General features: G+C 38.6%; 1 pseudogene; it reads left to right on the top strand.

The window, feature by feature from the left end:
* Positions 1 to 532: 532 nt before the first annotated feature.
* LOC109450322 (ribosome production factor 1 pseudogene) lies at positions 533 to 15,975 on the top strand (annotated as a pseudogene).
* Positions 15,976 to 20,699: the final 4,724 nt, after the last annotated feature.

Genomic DNA, 20,699 nt, shown 5'->3' on the forward strand with positions numbered 1-20,699 from the left:
GGTGAGTCATTCCTATCAAGGACTTAAAGTGGTAGTGGGCAGAGAGGGAGAGAGGATTGGATGTGAAGGACTTTTACTGAAAGAGATGCTGGTGTGCTGTGAGTCTCAAGCCCCCATCCTAAGGGGGTGGGTGTCTGCTCTTAGCACAAGCTGAGTAATGGGCTGCAAGGGAATCACTTTTATAGCTTGCTGTTTCCCCTCTAGTTAATCAGTGTGGATGTGGCTTGACTACTATCCTGGAAATCCCGGGGCTGGAGATAGACTGGCAAGCTGTTCTGCTGATAGAGTGAAGGAGGGTTGCTGCTACAGTATGATGGAGCTGCACGCACAGAGTTTTGGGGACAATAAATGAGTGTTTCCTGTGGCCAGTTTGTGGGCTATATGCATGAACTTGAGAGTCAGTGGGGGAACCATCTTAGACCTTTTCCGTTAGGGACATCGGAGGAACAATGAGACCTCAACAGAAATGAAGCTGAGGTGGGTCACCCATTCCCTAGAGCTTGCAGAAGAAGGTGGTGCAGGAATAGCATGCATGCACACAGAACAGACACTGCAGGAGAAAGACTGGTATGATATTGAGGTCTCTAAAGAACCCCCGAAAGTGAGTCAACTTTAAATATCTGCCAGACCCAGAAAGTGTGAAGCCATCTTACAACCACACTGGCCGAATAAAAATTCTCCTTCCCCCTTTCCTTTCCAACCTCTCTGATCAACACTCCTACAGAGATCATAAACTGGAAAGTAAGCTGGATAAAGAACAGGAAAAGAAAGAAGGACCGCACTCTCTAGCTCCCTGCAAGAGGCCAGCCTACAGCAGGCCCTCGTTTCATTATGGGAAGGGAGAAGATTTTAAACTTAAATCAAGTTTAGAGAGCATTTCAAATAATGGAATTGACAGTGTCTTTGCCTTCTAAGATGACTTTGGGACTTTGTATTAGTTAAGAGAAACCCCCAAATCTTAGGCTTTCCAGGAGTTTTCATCCTGGAACCACTTTACTTTGGCCATGATCTGCATGAGCAAAAGGGATACCCTGTGCCATGCCTTTCAATAACCAGGAAGCTAGTGGCCAGAATCTGGGACCTCTGCTACAGCTGCCTTAAAAAAACCCAGCAGCTTCATGGCTGTGCTTGCAAAAAGCAGTAGCAGAAGTATGTTTGTGATGTGATGCTTGCTCCCTCCTAAATCTGGCACAGAGACATCTGCCCAGCAGAAATTAGATCAGATGCAGAGCTTGAGCTGAAGGGAATCTGAGCACATAGTGTAAGTTTTCTAGGCTTAGGCATGCAGCAAGCACACCTGTCAGGGGTCGGCATGGAATCCAGAGAGGTAGCCTATAGTATCTACCCCAGCGCCCGCACCATACTAGTGCATCTGCAGGTCCATATCCTGAGTGGTCTCCCTGCATGACTGTGTTTATTCAAGAGATAGGATTTATAAGAAATTACCTCATGGCCTCTCTGTATGCTTGGAGGCCAAGTACTCAGTGAGATCCAGGAATGTACTTCAGATCCAAGTGACAACCCTCCTCGTCTCCTGCTAAAGGTCACCTTTCTGCTGGTCCTGCCCTCTCCTTGAACAATGAAGCTTCTCTCCACAGGTCTCATCAGAACCTTTTTAACTCTTACCCGTTCTTTGGGGTCCCCCTGAAGTGCTACTTTCCCTAGGAGCCTTTTCTTAGCTCTTCAGGCTCCTGAGTTCCCTCTTTTCTGTGATTTCCAGCACTTCCTGTCCAGAACACCGTTTTCACGTGCAATTGTATAAGCTTTGGGTTAGTTTGTTAATTTGTTCATTCATTCATACATAAATGTTTAAAAAGGCCAGACAAGGTGTTATGCTGGGTGCTAGATCATGAACAAGATGGGCGTGGTTCCTGTCTTCTTAAAGCTTACAGACTAGTGTGGAAAAGATAGACATTAAATAACTAAACAAACATGTAAATATAGAATTACAGATCACAATGAGAGCTATGAAAGTACACTTTCAGATGTGCTGAGAGAGTAAATCAGGGGTCTACCTTAACTTGGGTAGTAAGAGAAGGTATCTGAGGAAATGAAATCTAAAACAGGAAGCAAAAGTAAGGATTAGCCAGGTGAATGGGAGGAAGAAAAAACATTCCAGGCAGAAGGAATCACATGTTCAAAGGCCTTGAGTCAGGAAAGAGATCAAAGCATTATAGAAACTGAGAAGGCAGTACGGTTGGGACATTGTGGCATGGGGCAGGTGGCAGGAGTGGGATAATGTTAGAAATATAGGCAGATCACATGGGGCTTCCAGGTTGTGTTAAAAACTTTGGATTTAAAGAAAAGGATATTGGAAAAATTTTGAAGAATTTATGATAGAGCAGTAATATGTGACCTAATTAATGTTTTAAAAGAACGCCCTAGTTCTTCAATGGAAAATGGATTGCTGAAGAGGAAGAGTAGAAGAAAAGAAACCAGCTATGGAGCAATTACAAAAGCATAGACGAGAAGTCACAGTGATTGGCCACGAATGGTGGTTGTAGGGGAGAGGGAAAGTGGTTTATAATTGAGAACAGAAGCTTTGGATCTTTTGTGAATACCAGGCAGTTTGCTTGGTGAAAACCTATAGCTGTACTCAGTAAGTAAATATAATAAATCAATAAAGTAGTTAGTTAATTAATTACATGCTGTTTTAATCTTTTAAAAAGAGGATCAAACATTTCACAACAGACGAGAAAGCAATTACATAGACACATAGTCAATCTGGTTTGTTTGTTAAGAAGATACACTCTTATTACAAGAGTTGGTCTTGTTACTTGGGCCATATTAACAACTAACTAATACAGACCACATGGTTGTCCAGAGTTATGTTTAGTCACAGTGGTAGGTGAACTGCTAACCTCACCGACACTGCTGCTGCTGAGTTCCATTAACTGACACACGCCCCTTGGGACCAGATACAGCCATAGCCATGCCATCATTCACCCTTAGAATAGATACTGGGCAGTCCTTGCTTCTTCATAACGGTGGTTTATGACTCAGGGTCTGGGGTGAAATTCTGGAGTGAACTTATTAGAAGAGCATAGCTCAGAGGCTCGTGTCCTTGCTGAAAGGAAGGTGGGAAAGTGAGCTTCCAGGGTTGGAGGCAGGCTGTGCTTCCCACCAAGATTTATAAAGTGCAGGATTTTCTAAACATAGGAATAAGGTTTGGATATTGGGATCCTGAAAAAGAGTGAGAACTACCATCTATTATCTCCATCAGTTCATGAAAGAAAAACAACAACAACAACAACAAACATTTAGTACCAAACTGTAAAAGGGGGCAAATTGCAATATGTAGGACAGCCTATTAATGGAATACAGTTTTTTATAAATAGAAAACTCACCGTACTGTCCTTAGTGTTTTCTTTACTCATGGTGAAACTCTGCCTTGAGGCAGTTTGATTCCCAGAACGCTTTTGGGAGGACCTGGGCTTTAGAGTAGCAGACTTCATCTTTGCATTTCAGCTCTACCACGTAGCAGTTGTGCAATCTTAGGGTAGATTAAATCTGAGATCTAATGTCACCCTTTCTAAAATAGGTGTAATAATTCATACCTCTGAGAGTTGTTGGGGGAAGTCAGTGCGATAATACATGTAAATGTTCAGCAGGAGCCTAGAACATGGGGCCAGGGTGGGTGCTCCCTTCTGTTCTCACCATTTTGTTCTGTAACGGTGTCTGCGTCCCGTCCTACAACCCTAGGCTGTTAGCACTTTGCAGGCATGGACTGAGCTAATGTCGCGTTCCGCTGAATCTCCAGTAGCCAGCGCAATGCCTACATAGTAAGTCCACCATCAGTGTGTGGTGACTGCTTGCCAAATAAACAAGTAGCTCTTACTTAAGTTACTGCTAATTATATGAAGTAATAATGTAAAACACATGGAATCATTCTTGGCACAGAGAAGATATTTAATAAAAATGTGAGTTCCCAACTTCCATTTCTGATAATAGTTGACTAGGTTATTACGGTTACCTTTCCCCTAGAATTTTTTTTTTAATTGTGGTAAAATACATATAATATAAAATTTACCATCTTACCATTTTTAAATGTATTAAGTAGTATTAAGCACATTCAATTGTTGAGCAATCATCACCACCATCCATTTCCAGAACTTTTTTTGAGTTTTAAGATTTTATTTTTTTAGAGCAGTTTTAGGTTTACAATAAAATTGAGTAGAAGGTGCACAGATTTCACATATGTCCCCTCCCCACATACATGCGTAGCCTCTCCCATTATCAACATCACTCAGCTGAAAGGTACTTTTATTATTATTGTTATTATTATTATTATTTTAACAAAGATGAATCTACACTGACACATCATAATCACCCAAAGTCCATAGTTTACCTTAGGGTTCACTCTTGTGTTGTATGTTCTATGGGTTTGGACAAACATATAATGACATATATGTATCATTATAACATCATGCAGTGTACTTTCATTGTCCTAAAAATCCTCTGTACTCTGTCTATTTATCTCTCCACCATCCTACCCCCTGCCACTCCAACCCTAGAAACCACTTATCTTTTCATTGTCTCAATAGTTTTGCCTTTTCCAGAATGTTATGTGGTTGGAATCATACAACACGTAGCCTTCTCAGATTGGTTTATTTCACTTATTAATATGCACTTAAGGTTCCTTCTTGTATTTTCACTGCTTGATAGTTCATTTCTTTTTGCACAAAATAATATTCCATTGTCTGGATGTACCTAAGTTGATTTATCCATTCACCTACTAATGAACATCTTGGGTGCTTCCAAGTTTTAGCATTTATGAATAAAGCTGCTATAAACATCCTTTTGCAGATTTGTTGTGGACATGTTTTCAACTCATTTGGGTAAATACCAGGAGTGCAATTGCTAGATCATATGATAAGAGTATGTTTATTTTAGTAAGAAACCTCTTAACAGTCTTCTAAAGTGGCTGTATCATTTTGCATTCCCACCATCAATGAATGAGAATTTCTGTTGCTCCATACCCTTGGCAGCATTCGGTGGGATCAGTGTTCCAGATTTCAATCATTCTAATAGATGTATCTCATTGTTGTTTTAATTTGCATTTCCCTTATGACATTGTAGAGCATCTTTTCATGTGCTTATTTGCCATTTGTGTGTATTCTTTGGTGTTTGGCCCATTGTTTAAATCAGTTGTTTATTTTCTTATTGTTGAGTTTTTAGAGTTCTTTTTATATTTTGGATAATAGTCTTTTATCATGTGTCTTCTGCAAATATTTTCTCCCTGTGGCTGTGGCTTGTCTTTTAATACCCTTGATATTGCCTTTCATAGAGAAGCAGTTTTTAATTTTAGTGAAGCCCCGCTTATCAATCATTTCTTTCATGGACCATATCTTTGGTATTGTATCTAAAGGGCATCATGATATCTAAGGTCATCTGGGTTTTCTCTATGTTACCTTCCAAGAGTTTTATAGTTTAGCATTTTGCATTCAGGTCTATCTGCGATCCATTTTGAGTCAATTTTTGTGAAGAATATAAAGTCTGTGTCTAGATTCATCTTTTTTGGATGTGGATGTCCAGTTGTTCCAGCACCACTTTATAAATGGGCCTTGGTTTTGACAGCCTTCCATTAATGGAGATAGAATTCAATGTCTCCTATCTGAGGCAGGGACCCTGAAGGACACTTTCCTGCATAAACAAGGACCGGGAGGGCTACATTCTTGGGGAAAAGATGAAATAGTCATCATCCTGGCCTCAGAGGTAGATTTCCACGAAGCCAATGAAACTTAAGCTTTAAGGCTCCTCATTTACACCAGCCTCTTATAAAGCCTAGGGAGAGCTTTGGAAATGTTTCAAATTGAAAATAAAGAAAGGTTCTCATGCTCCTAAGAAAACACTGGTTGTTCTGTAGTAGTAGCAAGCAGCTGTCTGAACTGGTTTTAAACCCGGGTTCAATAGGCCAAGGACAACTTGTCTCAGTGAGCACCCTTTGGAAAGACTGCCAGACGGTGTCAGTCACTCACTCCTGACAGTCAGCCAATCAGGCTCATTCCAATGAACATGCTTCTGGACGTCGGCCAATCAACAAGATTTTCACCCAGTAACTGTTTCTACAGATGACGGCAATCCACTTGTCGCTTGAAAATCACCAAGACGAGAACTTCACCCTTACCAAAACCTTATATAGAGCAGTAGCCTGCTCTACTCAGAGAGGATGTGCCTGATTGTAGTAAGCAATCAATTCAGCTGTGCACGTGTGTGTGTGCACGCTTTCTTAATACTGACTGGTGGTTTCATCCTTTGACAATGTGATCATATGGTTTTGTAAAATTTGTAAAAGTGCTATTTTGCCTGTGAGCAGGTACAATTGCTGTCTCTTTCCCGTCCTGCTCCTCTTCTGTGAAACTTCCTCTTGTGTTAGGGCTTTGAGTGGCTACGTTGTTTCTATGGCATAAAGCTGTGGTAGTCCTCAACCACTAGAGATACATGTATGTGAAGTCATGTGTTTTGTGTGACTTTTATGTTTTATTAGTCTCAACAGTCAATATATTTAAAAAGCCAATTTTGATGAACTATGCCTGAAGGATGACAGAAAGCTAAAATATGTTTATTAATTAACTGCCTGATAATCAAGACCTTTTAAAAATGAGGGTGAAATAAAGATATTTGCAAACAAATAAAACAAGATAATTTACCACTACCATGGAAGAAATAAAGAATAAAATGAAAAATATATGGGCATATGTAAAAAAATATTAATTATATAAAACCATAATAATACAGCCTACTGAGATTTTTAAATGAATTATCATATGAATTGTGACAACATGGATGGATCTTGAGATTATCATGCTAAATGAAATAAGTCAGACAGAAAAAGTCAAGAACCATATGACTTCACTTATATGTGGGTATAAAACTGAAAGCAATAAATGAACAAGACAAACAAACAAATAAACAAAAACTCGTAGCTCATAAACACAGACAACAGTTTAATGGTCGGTTACCAGAGGGTAAGTGGGGAGGGGAGGTGAAAAGGGGGTAAATATATGGTGATGGAAGGAGAACTGACTCTGGGTGGTGAACACACAATGCAGTATAGAGAAAATGAAATAATAAAAGTATTCTGCTGACCAACAAAAGATAAGAAAGGAAGAAAAGAAAAAAAAAACCAGAATAGGGAATACACATTAGAAATGAAAAATGATATTTTTAAATCCAAATATATCAATAGTTGTATCAATATAAATGAACAAAATAATCCAGTTAAAAGGCAAAGATATTCAGGCTAGATTTTTTTTAAAAAATTAAACTATATGCTATTTACAGGGGGACACTTCTAAAACCTAAGGTAAATATTTAGAAAATGTAAATTGCAAAACTACCTACCAAAGAATGTTGGTGCAGCTACAGTAACATGAGAAAAATAAATTTTATGGCAAAAGAGCTACTAAAGATAGACGGTGATTTCATATTGATAAATATATTCAGTTCTCCAGAATATATAACAACTACAAAAATATATTCATTGATCAACATATCCTCTAAATGTATAAAGCTAAAATTGGAATACTACAGAGAATAGACAGCACTACACTCAGAGTGGACAATTTTAATCCACTTCTCTCAGTAAATAAGCAAACATACCAACAAACAGAAAAAGCAAGAATACAGGATATTTGTAGGATAAAATGAACAAACTATAATCAAAGTACATAGTACACTGCAGAGTACTACAGCTGTTAAATGTTAATATAGGGTTTTATGAAGAACTTCATACCAACAAATTTAAAAACTTAGAAAAATAGAGCAATTCTTAGGGGAAAAAAATGTTACCGAACTTACTCAAAGAGGAATAGAGGTCAAGAACCTGAATTTAGATGTGTGATCAAAAGATACCCACAAAGAAAACTGCTGGCCCAGATGGCTTCGCTGATGATTCTACCAAACATTCAAGGGAAAAATAAGTCCAATCTTACACGAGTTTGAAATTTTAAAAGAGGGTACATTCCCCTATGCTTTTAAGAGATTAGCAAAACTTTGAAACCAAAACCTGACCAGGAGAGTATGACAAAAGAGAGTTATAGGTGAGTTGATTCATGAAATTGGATGTAAAGAAAAATAAGCAAAACATATAATGGATAAAATAGTATTACCAAATTGGTTTATATCAAGAATGAGAGATTGGTTTAATAGAATACCAATTTAATATTATGGAATATCAATTCATATTGTTATCTCAATAACTGCAGGAAAAGCATATGATAAAATTATTTTTCCAATCACATTAGTAAATTTACATTATTCATGATTTTTCCTCCTAAAACTTCTGAGATTAAAAGAGAACTTCATCCTGGTAAATAATATTCTGACAAGGAATAACCACAAAAATCTTCAGTAAACATCGTACCTAATAATCATACCTAGTAATTAAAAGCTTTTCCTTTGAGATCTGGAACAGCACAACGATGCTGCTATCCATACTTCCATCTAACTTTGTGTTGGAAGTCCTCGTGAGAACAGTTAAACAAACAAGAAAAATGGATAAAAAATATAGAGATTTTTAAGGACTGAAAATTATCATTATTCACAGGTACATGAATATATGCACTGAAACTCCAAAAGAATCTGCAGAGGAATTATTATTATTAATAGGAAGGATTAGTAAGCTAGCTGGATATAAAAATCCACTTATAAACTCAGTACATGACAGCAGTGGAACTAGAGAACAGCCCTGCTGTCTATTAATAACAGAATGGATAAATAAATTATGCTACAGTCATACAATGGTTTATATATAGCAATAAAAATGAATGAATTATAGATACATGCAAGTTTGTGGACAAATTTTACAAGCATGATATTGAATAAAGAAACAAGACACAGAAGAATCATAACATATATTACGATTCTGTTTACATGCAATTTAAAACCAGACATAAATTATGCTACGTTAAAGAAGCCAGTAGATGCTTTGTGGTTCCATTTATATATAAAAGTCTACCACAAGCCACACTAAGCCATAGCGATAGAAAGGAGATTTGTGGTAGCCTGGGACTGAGACTGGGGGATTTACTGCAAAGGGACACAAGGAAACTTTTTGAGGTAATGGAAATTCTAGATTTTTTTTGTTTGTTTCTCATTTATATATTTATTTTTCAGAAAAGTAGAAAGACATCATTTTTGTTCAGTTATGTATACAGAGTGATTTTGGTGGTAATTTTAGCAGTGGAAATTCTGCATCATGTTTGGGGAGGTGGTAACATAGATGTATATGCATTTGTAAAACTCACTACACTGCACTCTTTAACTATTGCATTTTATTGTACATAAATCAGGCCACAATATGAATGATAAAGCAAATTTTAAAATAGGCCCAGTGGTAAAACTACAAGGAAAAGTAAGAAAATGATTATTCCCAAAGCCAGGCCAGTGGTTTCTTTTGGCAGGAGAAATACATAGGAGGAATACTACAATCTTGGCAATATTCTAGTTCTTGGCCTGAGTAGTGGCTGTATCAGTTTGATTTTATAGTTTTTGGTAAACTGTAAATATATGTTTCATGTACATTGTGTGTGTGTGTGTGTGTGTGTGTGTGTGTGTATTTCACAATAAAATTCTTTTAAAAAGGAGACAAAATTAAATCCATAAAAGATTGTTTCCCTCTTTTGTATTCATGAAATGGAAAATCATGAAGCACCCTCATTACCAGTCCCAGTTAGGGAAGAAGGACAGTGAACAGACCACATTAACAGTGACCATTTGGTGGAAGATCTTAAACACATTTCTTTAAAACAATTCATGCCAAATGCCTTATCTCAAAACAGTGTTTTGTTGCATAAAATTTCCCTCTGATGTGTAAGTATGGGATTGTAATCTCTTGACTACAAGAGAAATTTCTCTGGATTTTGGAGACTCAAGTTAAGAGAGGTTTAACACCCCTATAAAGTCAACTAGATATTTTTGGATTATGGTTTGATGGTCAGATGTATACTTTTCAGATAAGTTTTTTCCTTCATGCATTTGGTTTTGATGGTTCTCATGTTTACATTCCCAGAAAATTGCCATATGTTTTCCTGGAAGTTAGTTGGTGATTTTATCAATCAGGATAAGTTAGATTACGCTGTGGTAATAAAAAAAAAAAAATGGCAAAGGATTTATAGGACACACGTTTATTGCTCAGAGGATTAGTAGGATGCACGTTTATTGCTCAGTTATGCCATGTCCCCTTTTGCTTGAGGTGCCTCTGCAGACAGCTGTTGTCCATGTGGTACAAGTTTACTATGTTGGGGTGCTTCAGTCTCACGACACCTCATGTCAATATTCAGTTCCATGATCACCGGTGTAGGGAAGAGAGAGTTGCACAAATACTGGCAACGAAATGCTTCTACGTGGAAGTGACCCATGCCACACAAATCACAGGTTTATTCCTACCTTCAAGGGGCAAGGAAGTCCCATTCTCCCATATGCCCAGAAGGAGAGGAGAACTGATACATTTGTGAGCAGCCGACTGCCCATCACAGCTGCCTATCAGAATTAGGCCATTTGTTCAGCAGATTGTTAAGCACTGGTAAGGAGCCAGGTATTATGGTAGGTATAGAAAATGTGAATAAGACATAGGCTCTGCCCTTCTGCATGATGGTGTCATGTGGTAATTGCAACATAAAAACCTAGATGGGTACAGTCATGACCTAGAGGAGAGAACACTCAGCACCATCGGGGACAGAAAGAGAGACTTCTTACATGAAGTGACACTTAAGCCAGGGTTTCAAAGTTAAGTAGGAGTTTATCAGGCAGAAGGGATGGGGAAATGGGAAAGATAATTCAGGGAGTGAGACAGGCATGTATGAAGGCACAGAGAGTTATCTTATATGCTCTCCTCAAATCCCCAGGAATTACACATTTATCACTCTCCCAATATTATAGAGAAGGAAACTGAGGCACAAAGAAGTAAATGATTTTCTCAGGTCACATACCTAATGTAAGGCAGTTGTAGGCCTCAAGTCTTTTAACTTCAAATTCTCTGTTGTAAACACCTGTCATTATCATCCAAATAAAAGACACACTTTAAAGTAATGGCTGTATGTAATTCATTCAACATATTTTGATCATATTAATACCTGGCATAAATGAGTGTTCAGTAAAGATGGTAAAATGTAAAGTTCTAGATGACTCTGCCTTCTATGCACAAAGTATTTCTGCTCCCTGTGGGCAGAAATCGTGTTTCTTTCTTTTTTTATTGAGGTATAATTGACATATAGCATTATATTGGTTTCAGATGCACAATGTAATGATTTGATATTTGTATGTATTGCAAAATGGTCACCATAATAAGTCTAGTTAACATTTTTCACCATACATAGTTACACATTTTTTTCTTGTGATGAGAACTTTTAAGATTTACTTTCTGAGACATTTTCAAATAAGCAATACAGTATCATTAACTATAGTCAACATGCTGTACTTTACATCCCCATGGCTTACTTATTTTATAACTGGAAATTTGTAACTTTTGTGTCTCTTTTTTATCATCATTTCTCTGGTTTCAAGTATAGTATCTGATACATTATAGGTTCTCTTAGAAACATTTATTGGTGGAAGGAAGGAAGAGAGGGAGGTAGGGAAAGAGAAGGAAGGAAGGAAGGAAGGAAGGAAGGAAGGAAGGAAGGAAGGAAGGAAGGAAGGAAGGAAGGAAAAAAAAATCTCCAAGTCTCTATCCTTAAACCAATGGAAAAATTCCCCTGATCTATTTGATCACTAAAATTATCTTTTAATTTCCATTTAAAGAACTACCAGTTTGTGTGTGTTTTTCATTATGACATAGAACAGTTAGGACATAGTAGAGTGGCTCACGGGAGAAGAGCCCAGTTCAGTGCTTTGAATAGGATAGGTATTCTCAAAGCGTGGGTTGAATGACTGAATGGCAAAATCATGTCTGTCATTATTCATCTGAAACTATACATCTGTGTGGTTTAAACCTTCAGAGACTAGAGATTTATTACACATTAGCGATTACTGCAAACATTGGACATTAATGGGGCATGAGAGATTGCTCCAGACTTTAGTGATCTCAGGAGTTTAGTAAACACTGCAAGCTCTTCAGTCAGTATTGAAAGGTCTGATGGGGCCACAGCAAGGCCTGATTTAGAGAAATTCTGGCTCTGCACCAGTGGTAAGTCTGCCCTTTTCACTGTGAAAAAAAACCCAAAAGACGATTTGGGGTGATTGCACACCAGTACTTATCCCAGTGCTTTGTCAAGTTGCTCCAGTCAGTCACCTTAAGATTAACCATTTTTAAATTATTATTATTAGTTTCAGGTGTACAAAACAATGTACTAGTTAGACATGTACACCCCTCACAAAGTGATAACCTCCCTCCTGCCAATTACTACCCCTCTGACGTTGTATATAGCTTTTACAGTTCCACTGACTCTGTTCCCTATGCTGTACTCCACATCCTGTGACTATATATATATATATATATATATATATATATATATATATATATATAATTATAATTGACATTCATTATTATTCAGCTTCAGCTTCAGGTGTACACTGCAGTGGTCAGGCACCTACACCATCCATGAAGTGGTCTCCCTAATAAAACAAGTGTCCATCGGATACCCTATAACATCTTTACAACATTATTGATTACATTCCCCAAACTGTCTTTCGTATCCACATAGCAATCTTGTGGAAGATTAGCCATTTTTGTGTGGTTCTTCAGACAGCCTTGTAGCTGAAAACATAGAGGCTAAAGGACCGCCTGTCTATCAGTCAGCAATGAGTGTTAAGAATTTACTATGCCCCAAAGAGTACATAAATCACTCTCTACAGTGGACACTAGAGAAATAACCATAAGGCATATTCTTTGTCTTAAAAAGGATGCAAACCAGATGGTCAAATATAAGAGAATAATAAAAGAAGTCTTGAGTTGTCTTGAATCAAGTATCAAATAATTGGACAATAGGTCTACAAGAAGGGAGAGGCCATAGGGTACCACGAGTATCCAGGAAGGCTTATTGGAGGAAGCAGCCCTTGAGATGTCTGGGTTTGGGCACTTACTCTTGCCTGTGGACTCCTGTGATCCAGGTATCTTCATGTGAAATACAGTATTTCACCTCATGTGAAATGCACACATGTATTTTCTATGACCTCATGAAATTATTCACAGGCTGCTCACTCTGCCTAGAATATTTTTCCTCTACTTTTCTGCTTGGCTAAATCCCTCTTCATGGTTCAGTTCAAATATGGTTTCCTTTTCCAGAGCCTTCCCCTAGCTTCTTCGCCACCTGGGTAAAAGTCACTCACCACCACCCCACCCCCCACCCCCTTTGCGCTCCCACAGCCTTTGTGTGTGTATCCAATGCAGCACTAACCACACTGTGGTGTAATAAATTGTTCATGTGTCTGTTTTCCCACTCCATGGTGCCAGGCAAGTCGTAAGTTTTCAATAAATATTGTTTGTATGGGTGGATGGGTAAATTAACTGGAGGAGAGCTTTCTAATGAGAGACCAGTGGGAGGTCTAGTAATATGGGACCAGACATTGAAGGACCTTTTTAAAGACCAGCCAAGGGAGGGAGGCAGGCAGGCAGGCAGGCAGGGAGGGAGGGAGGGAGGGAGGGAGGGAGGGAGGGAGGGAGGGAGGATTGGAACTGGGGTTACTTTTTTTAGATGACCCCCAAAATAAAAGCCCTCCATAATCCCACTTTTCAGAAATATCTACTATAAACATTATTTGTGCTTCCCCAGGCATTTTTCTATTCATATAAATACAGTGGCCAATTTCCCTACAATTTATGTTGCCATTATTCATGTAGCAGAGTGCTGAAAAATCCAGTCACACAATAAACATTTATTATGTGCTTAAGAATTGCTGTATTATGATAAACAAAATAGACATTATCCCTGCCTTCCATGGATTTTACAATATAATAGATAAAAAAGCATCTAAAAAAATTATAAATTGTTAAGTAAATGATTAAAATGTGCCAAGATCCACCATTGCTGTGGATGTTTCAACAGAGGCATGATATGATGAAAGCTGTGTTTAGGACGATTAAGTTGGCAGCAGAATAAACTGAAAAAGAAAGATGTTACGAGGGAGCTGGGCATAGGTGATGGCAATGAGAATGGGGTGGGGGGGGAATGAAAGCAAGAAATCAAGCAAAATTTCTTAATCTGTGGACATGGACCCACATGGGGGATACAAGGATAAACTTTAGGATTTTTGGACCCTCAGATTTGGACTTTATTTTTTCCCCTATGAATAGTAAATTTTATAGGTTTCACTAACCTCGGTGTGAGCAATATAGCAGAGTGTTTTAATATCACTGACACCGGAGTTAGAAAATCTAGGCTCAAAAACCATCACTGTCATTTGGTAGCTTTGAAACCTTAGGCAAGTTACTCAACTTTCTGGAGACAACAAAGCAACAAATCAACAGAATGCAAAGTGCCTATTACCCACTTATTTTTATGCTAGAGGGGTCCATTACCCAAAAGATAAACACCAATACTTGAAAGAAAGAATAGACAAGGCTTGATGTCAGATTGATCATGAGAGTGGAGGAAGGAGACTGAGTAGAAGAAAAGGGATTCCAAGATTCTTCCGGCGTAGGAGATAAAATGGATTAAGATTTATTATGGAGGCATGAAGGACTCCTGAAATATTCTCTTGTAGGTGTCTAGTCCCTCTGCCTGGCACAGTTTTTAGAATACAAGGAGGGGTTAGATTTGCATTAGAAATTTTAGATCACTTTGCTGATTATCAAAAATGTTGACTCATTGTCATTGAATACTAAATGCAGATATTGGTTGAGCGGGACGGGGAGGAGAAGAACGCTGAGTGGGAGGATGGAGTTGGGCAAGAGGACCTCTAAGGATCTTCAAATTCTGAGCGTCCACAAGGAGGCACTGCTCACATCGTAGCTGATGAAATCATTACACTAACGTCAAGACGTTGTCTACAAATAGGAACATGCATATAGTTGCAAAGATACCCTGACAAGATTCAAAGATCACACAACTGGAAAACACGGGGGACAAGGCCGGGGATAAGAGCGGCGGCCGCAGGACAGCCTGAAAGGCCACCCCACTGCGGTAGAACTTCAGGAAACTGCAGTGACCGGTAAGTGGCTGTCTTCCTCCCAAGCTTCAGCATTTCGGAGATTACGAACAAACAGCAGCGACACGGAATGTTCACGCGGTGGAAGCAGCAGCAGCGGCAGGAAAAGTTGTCAGCTAAGAAAAAACTTAAAAAAGAACGAGAGGCTCCACCAAAACCTGTACCCAAGACCATCGACAACCAGCGAGCGTGTGATGAAACCACAGGAGACCGACCCTAAGGGTGAAGAGGTTGCTTATGATGAAGCTACGGATGCACCTGCTTCTTACTTGAACCGACAAACTTCTCCCAAGGTTCTCATCACAACATCAGATAGACCTCATGGGAGAACAGTACGACGCTGTGAACAGCTCTCCACGGTTACACCAAACTCACGTGTTTGCTGCAGAACAGGGCTGGCTCTGAAAAAAAATTATTCCACAGTCCATCTCAAGAGATTTCACAGATCTGATGATTACTAATGAAGATAGTAAAACACCCAGTGGATTAATTCTGAGTCACTTGCCAAGTGGCCCACCTGCTCTGTTCGTCTGTGCAAAGAAATTAAAAGAAGAGGCAAAGACCCTACAGAACACATACCTGAAATAATTCTGAAGAATTTTACAACACGACGGGGTCATTCTGTTTGCATCTCTCTTTCCCTGCAACCCTCAGTTTATTGGACGGCAGCTTGCCGCATTTCACAATCAGCAGGATTATATCTTCTTCAGATTTCACAGAGACATATTCAAGTGTGAAAAGAAAGTGGGAATTCAGGAACTTAGACCACATTTTACCTTAAAATTATGATCTCTTCAGAAAGGAAACTTTGATTCTAAACATGGAGACTATGAAAGGGTCCATAAGCCCTGGGAAATGGATACAAGTAGAAGAAAATTCCATTTATAAAGAAAGTACTGAGGGAATCGAATTGGATTTTGGTGAACAGGCCAATCTTGAATTTGTGACAGAAGACCCTTTTAAAAATGGCATTTACTGATTTCATAAACCTTCTTTCATGTCTGGAGAAATTACCAAATGCCATGAACTGCCACTCACTATTTCTGTACGAAATACATATAAAAGTCATTTTGGTAAGAGTTTAAAAAAAACACACACACACAAAGATCATACAATTTAAACCTTGTAGCTCATTGCCAGGCTGCACCATTTGTTACACTGGGCTACACTGGGAGTTAATATATTTATCTTACTATAGCTTTACTTTTTCCTTTTATGATTTTGATAAAAATTTAAACCATAGAAATATTGTAAAGTGACCGTTAAAATGATTTTTGTTACATTTCCTTCATTACTTAATATTTGTATATATCTTCTGTCTTACAAATAATGAAGTTATATTATTTTTGAGTTAAAAATTTTTTTAATGCAGAAACCACAAAAAATGCAAGTGACCTGGGCCTCTCTTGTTTTCTAAGCAATTGTAGAGATCTGCTAAACCACTGTGATAAATGCAGTGAGGAGAGACACAGAGGGTGAGGAAAGCACAGCATTTTCAAAGGCCTCCAAGAGAATTTCTGCTTTAGTCATATGTTAAAAGTTGAAAAAGGAAAAAAAAAAAAGCAGATTATTTCCTTTTCCCACTGAATAAATCTTTGTCTTCAACAAGACGGTCGCAGGTGCTTTTCGAGAATCTTTCATTTATTTGTCTAGGAATTTGGGGAAATAAAAAGAAATTAAAACATATGGTTTTCTGTTCTCAAGCTCCCACTCTAGCCGTGGCATCAAGATTTATGTCTAGGAAATGATTAGGAAACAAAAGTAGATAAATCCTGGACAGTCTTTAAGGATACTGGTTCTTTCCTTTTACAGTCAAAGAAGACAGTTTGTAATAACATCTTTAATTATTTAAAACCCAAGCCATATCTTCCAGGCGTATGATGCTAAATGCATTCCATTTCATGCAGAAATGGGATCTTCCCGAGCAAGGTGAAAAACACTAAATGCATGCCATGTTCATTGTCCCTTCAGGAAAAAAGATAGTTCCTTGCACCCAAAGTTACCAGGATTAGTGTTATGTGACCCTGTTACCTGGCCAAAATTGATTGAGCCAGAAATAGGGGTCAAAAGTAATTGTCAAGAGCTGAGCATAGTAATAATAGCTAAATATTTAATGAACACTAATGGTAAGTCAAATACTAGGCTAAGGCCGCCATTTGAATGTTGTATTTAATCACCACAGCAGTCCTATGAGGTTGGCTGGGATATTACCAAATGCATTTTCATAATAATTCACATATTGTTACAGAGATATCCTGACAGGATGAAAAAAGTTCTCACTCATTACCCAACTTTAAACACATATGTCTCATGAGCAATTCTCTCCATCACAGAGGCTTAGTAACTGGTCCCATGTCACAGGCTAGTAAGTGGAATTGCTGGGGCTTGAACCCAGGGTCTTTCTGTCTGCCTGACTCTAGAGCCTTTACTTTTAACCCATAGCCTGTGTGCTCACTTCATTCACTCAGTAAGGGTGCTCTATCCATATCGGATGGCTATTGTGCAATCAAATCCTCACCCCCAGAAGGGTATGTTGAATGTGACACTTAACAGAGAGAGAGAGAGAGAGAAGGGAAGCAACAGAAATATAAAAGAAGTAAAGATAAAGAGAAGAGGTTGGGAGAATGAGCATGAGCAGGAAGCAGGAAGGGTGAGATGACAGCTATGTCACTAGGACTAAGGCAAGGTCACACTAAAGGTTGGACACACTAAATGACCCTGACAGATATTCAACATTCCCGCTCTCATTAGGCCTAATGGTGTGACATTTTCTCAAAAAAGTCACCTGAGTACATCTCTGGCCCTTGCTTCCTAAGCAATCCTAACTAACATAGAAATGATCTTTTGCTTGGGCCAGAATCAGGTTTCTAAATAAATTATCATCATAGAAAGTTAACTCTGACAACATTCCTGGCACTAATTAAAAAGCAACATGAAGTGCTCTTTAATTAATGACATAGATTACCAGTACTTCAAGAGAATTGAGGTGCTAATCTGACTACGAATTGAGGCCTGCTGAAAGCTTGCTTGAAGCCGTTTCTGAGACTGAGTCTGAGAGACTCATTGGTTTTCCAGGCCTTCAGCTTCTTGAAATTTTCTCCCAGCATTAAATTAATCCACCATGGAGTAAAGATTGAGTATTATAGTTTTTCCTCGAATCGAGACAGTCATGTAAAGAGCATTATTTAAAATAATAAATTCCATTTGTTTCACTGGGAGTAAAAGATAATTTTTCCAGGTAAACAACATATGTTCCCTTTAAATATAAAGAGAATTTAAATAACAGAATAGGTTTTCTGCCTTTTCTTAGTTGCCAGGAACCTCACTGCCATAGCATAAAGTACAAAGGCAATAACTCATGGATTTCAGATGCCCAGGACCATTTATATATCTGCTGTTTCAAGTGCTTTTTGTTCTCATTTAAAAAAAAAAAAATTACCTGTTTTATATATTTTACTATTGTAAGTTATCCCCAGACACGTTTGAAATTGCTGGGTTGAACCGTCATCTGAAGTTGCCAATAGTCAATCATTTTTAACCTACAAAAGGAGCAATTCCAGAGGGTTCAACCTATAAGTCAATACAAGATGGATATATGTGCGCGGGGAAATGTCTCAAAGGGCATATGGTAAAATGTTCACTGTAAAATCCTGTAGTGGGGCCATATGTGCTTTTTTATTTTCTTCTTCCTGCCTTTTGTATTTTCTAAACTTTCTATTGCTTCTACTTTACTCACCAACATTATTGCTTCTTCCTGTTTGCTTCTGTCACAGATTGTGCTTTATTAACCTGTGCTGCATCTTCAAAAGAAAAAAAAAAAGGAACCTATGTGTCTCTTCTGGAAATTTCTTGAGAACAAACACTGTGTCTTGTTTATGTATGTGCCACTGTACCTGGCACATAGGAGGGATTCAACAAATGTTTGCCCAATTGAATGAATAAATGCATCTATGTCTGGCTTAACCAAATCAGAACACAATTCATTTATAACTTTTTTAAGCAGTCGAGTTTTCTGAAAATAATTGAATAAAGCTTCGTAATGACTTCTCGTATTTTACATCTTCTATTAATGGGCTCACCTTTGGATGACATACATTCTTATATTATTCAGGTGACATTTACATTTCCTTTCCGTTTATTCTGACCCAGCAGTGGCTGTTAGCATTGCATGACTATAGCTCAAAGATCATACTTGGATGGTTTCCAGATTTCTTAAATTGAACAGAGGCTATGTTCAAAGGATGTCCTTGACTGTTGTCCTCTCTGGCTTGGAATTGTTTCTTTTAATGAACCCAGAATCTATCCCAATTCTACAGCAGATAACCTTGAGGGCATGTTTGACTCAGAGCTTTCCTCTGTGTTTTAAATCAGTCAGCTTGTGTAGAGTTTACAGAATCCCTTTTAAGAGTGATCAGTTTCAGCTCATAATGATGCTTTGGGCCTGAAATGTATCAACAGCTCCATCCTCCCACGTATGTGGAGGCAACAAGCTGTGATAAAAGTCAATGTTTCTCAAAATGTCATGTGCATGCAAGTTACCTGGGATCTTGTTAAAAATGCGGATTCTGGTACAGTTGGTCTGGGGTGGGTCCTGAAGCTCTGCCTTTTAACAAGGTGCTGCCAGCCTGAGCCCACAGTTTGGATAGGAAGACTAGAAGCTCTCTTGTGTGAGTCTGGGGATCCTAAGTGTTCCAGTTTGGAGTCTCTAGTAAATTAAGCATTTACACAGGCTGGTGGCATAACATTTCAGCCCTGCTCCAGGTTAGCTAACGGGGTTCTCCAGCCCCCTTCATCCTTCCAGATGCCCTCTGCATGGTGCCTGGTGGAAGCCCAGGATTCTCACTGTGGCATTCCACCCGGGCATAGCCTTTCCTTGTTCTCCAATGTGTCCTGCCATGCATCCAATTGATTCAAATTCCCACTTGAAGCTCATTTGAGGAACCAGTGCTCAATAGCGTGTCAGTAGAAAACAAGGTTTCGTGTGGTAATTTTATTTTGAAAACAGAAGTCTTTGATTTGCATATTTGCATCCTTGCTCTGCCATTCACGAGCTATGGATTTCAGCAAGTAGGCTAAATAGTCAAGGTGCCCCCCAAAGATGTCCATATCCTAACCCCTGGAACTTGTGAATGTTACCTTGTATGGCACAAGGACATTTGCAGATGTGATTACATTAGGATCTTGAGATGGGGAGATTATCCTGGATTACCAGGTGTGCCCAATGTAATCATAGGAGTCCTTATAAGAGGGAGGCATGAAAACAGAGTGGGAGAAAGCAATGTGAAGTTAAAGGCTGAGATTGGAGTGAGGCAGCCACAGCCAAAGCAATCTCTAGAAGCTGGAAGAGGTAAGGAAGACTCTCTTAGAGACTCCGGAAGGAACCAGACCGGCTGACACCTTAATTTTATTCTTATAAAACTGATTTTAGACTTCTGGCCTCCAGAATTATAAGAAAAAGAGTTGTATTGTTTTCAACCACTGGGTATGCGGTCATTTCTAAAAGCAGCATTAGGAAATTAATACAATGTTTCTATTTCTTCGACTGTTAAAATGAGGCTGATGATAGCAAGGCTAATAGAAGCACTGCTAGGAGTTTTAAAAGGGAAATTACA

The sequence above is a fragment of the Rhinolophus sinicus genome, chromosome 14, assembly GCF_057876585.1.
Source record: "Rhinolophus sinicus isolate RSI-liver-muscle chromosome 14, RSI-T2T, whole genome shotgun sequence".
NCBI lineage: Eukaryota > Metazoa > Chordata > Mammalia > Chiroptera > Rhinolophidae > Rhinolophus > Rhinolophus sinicus.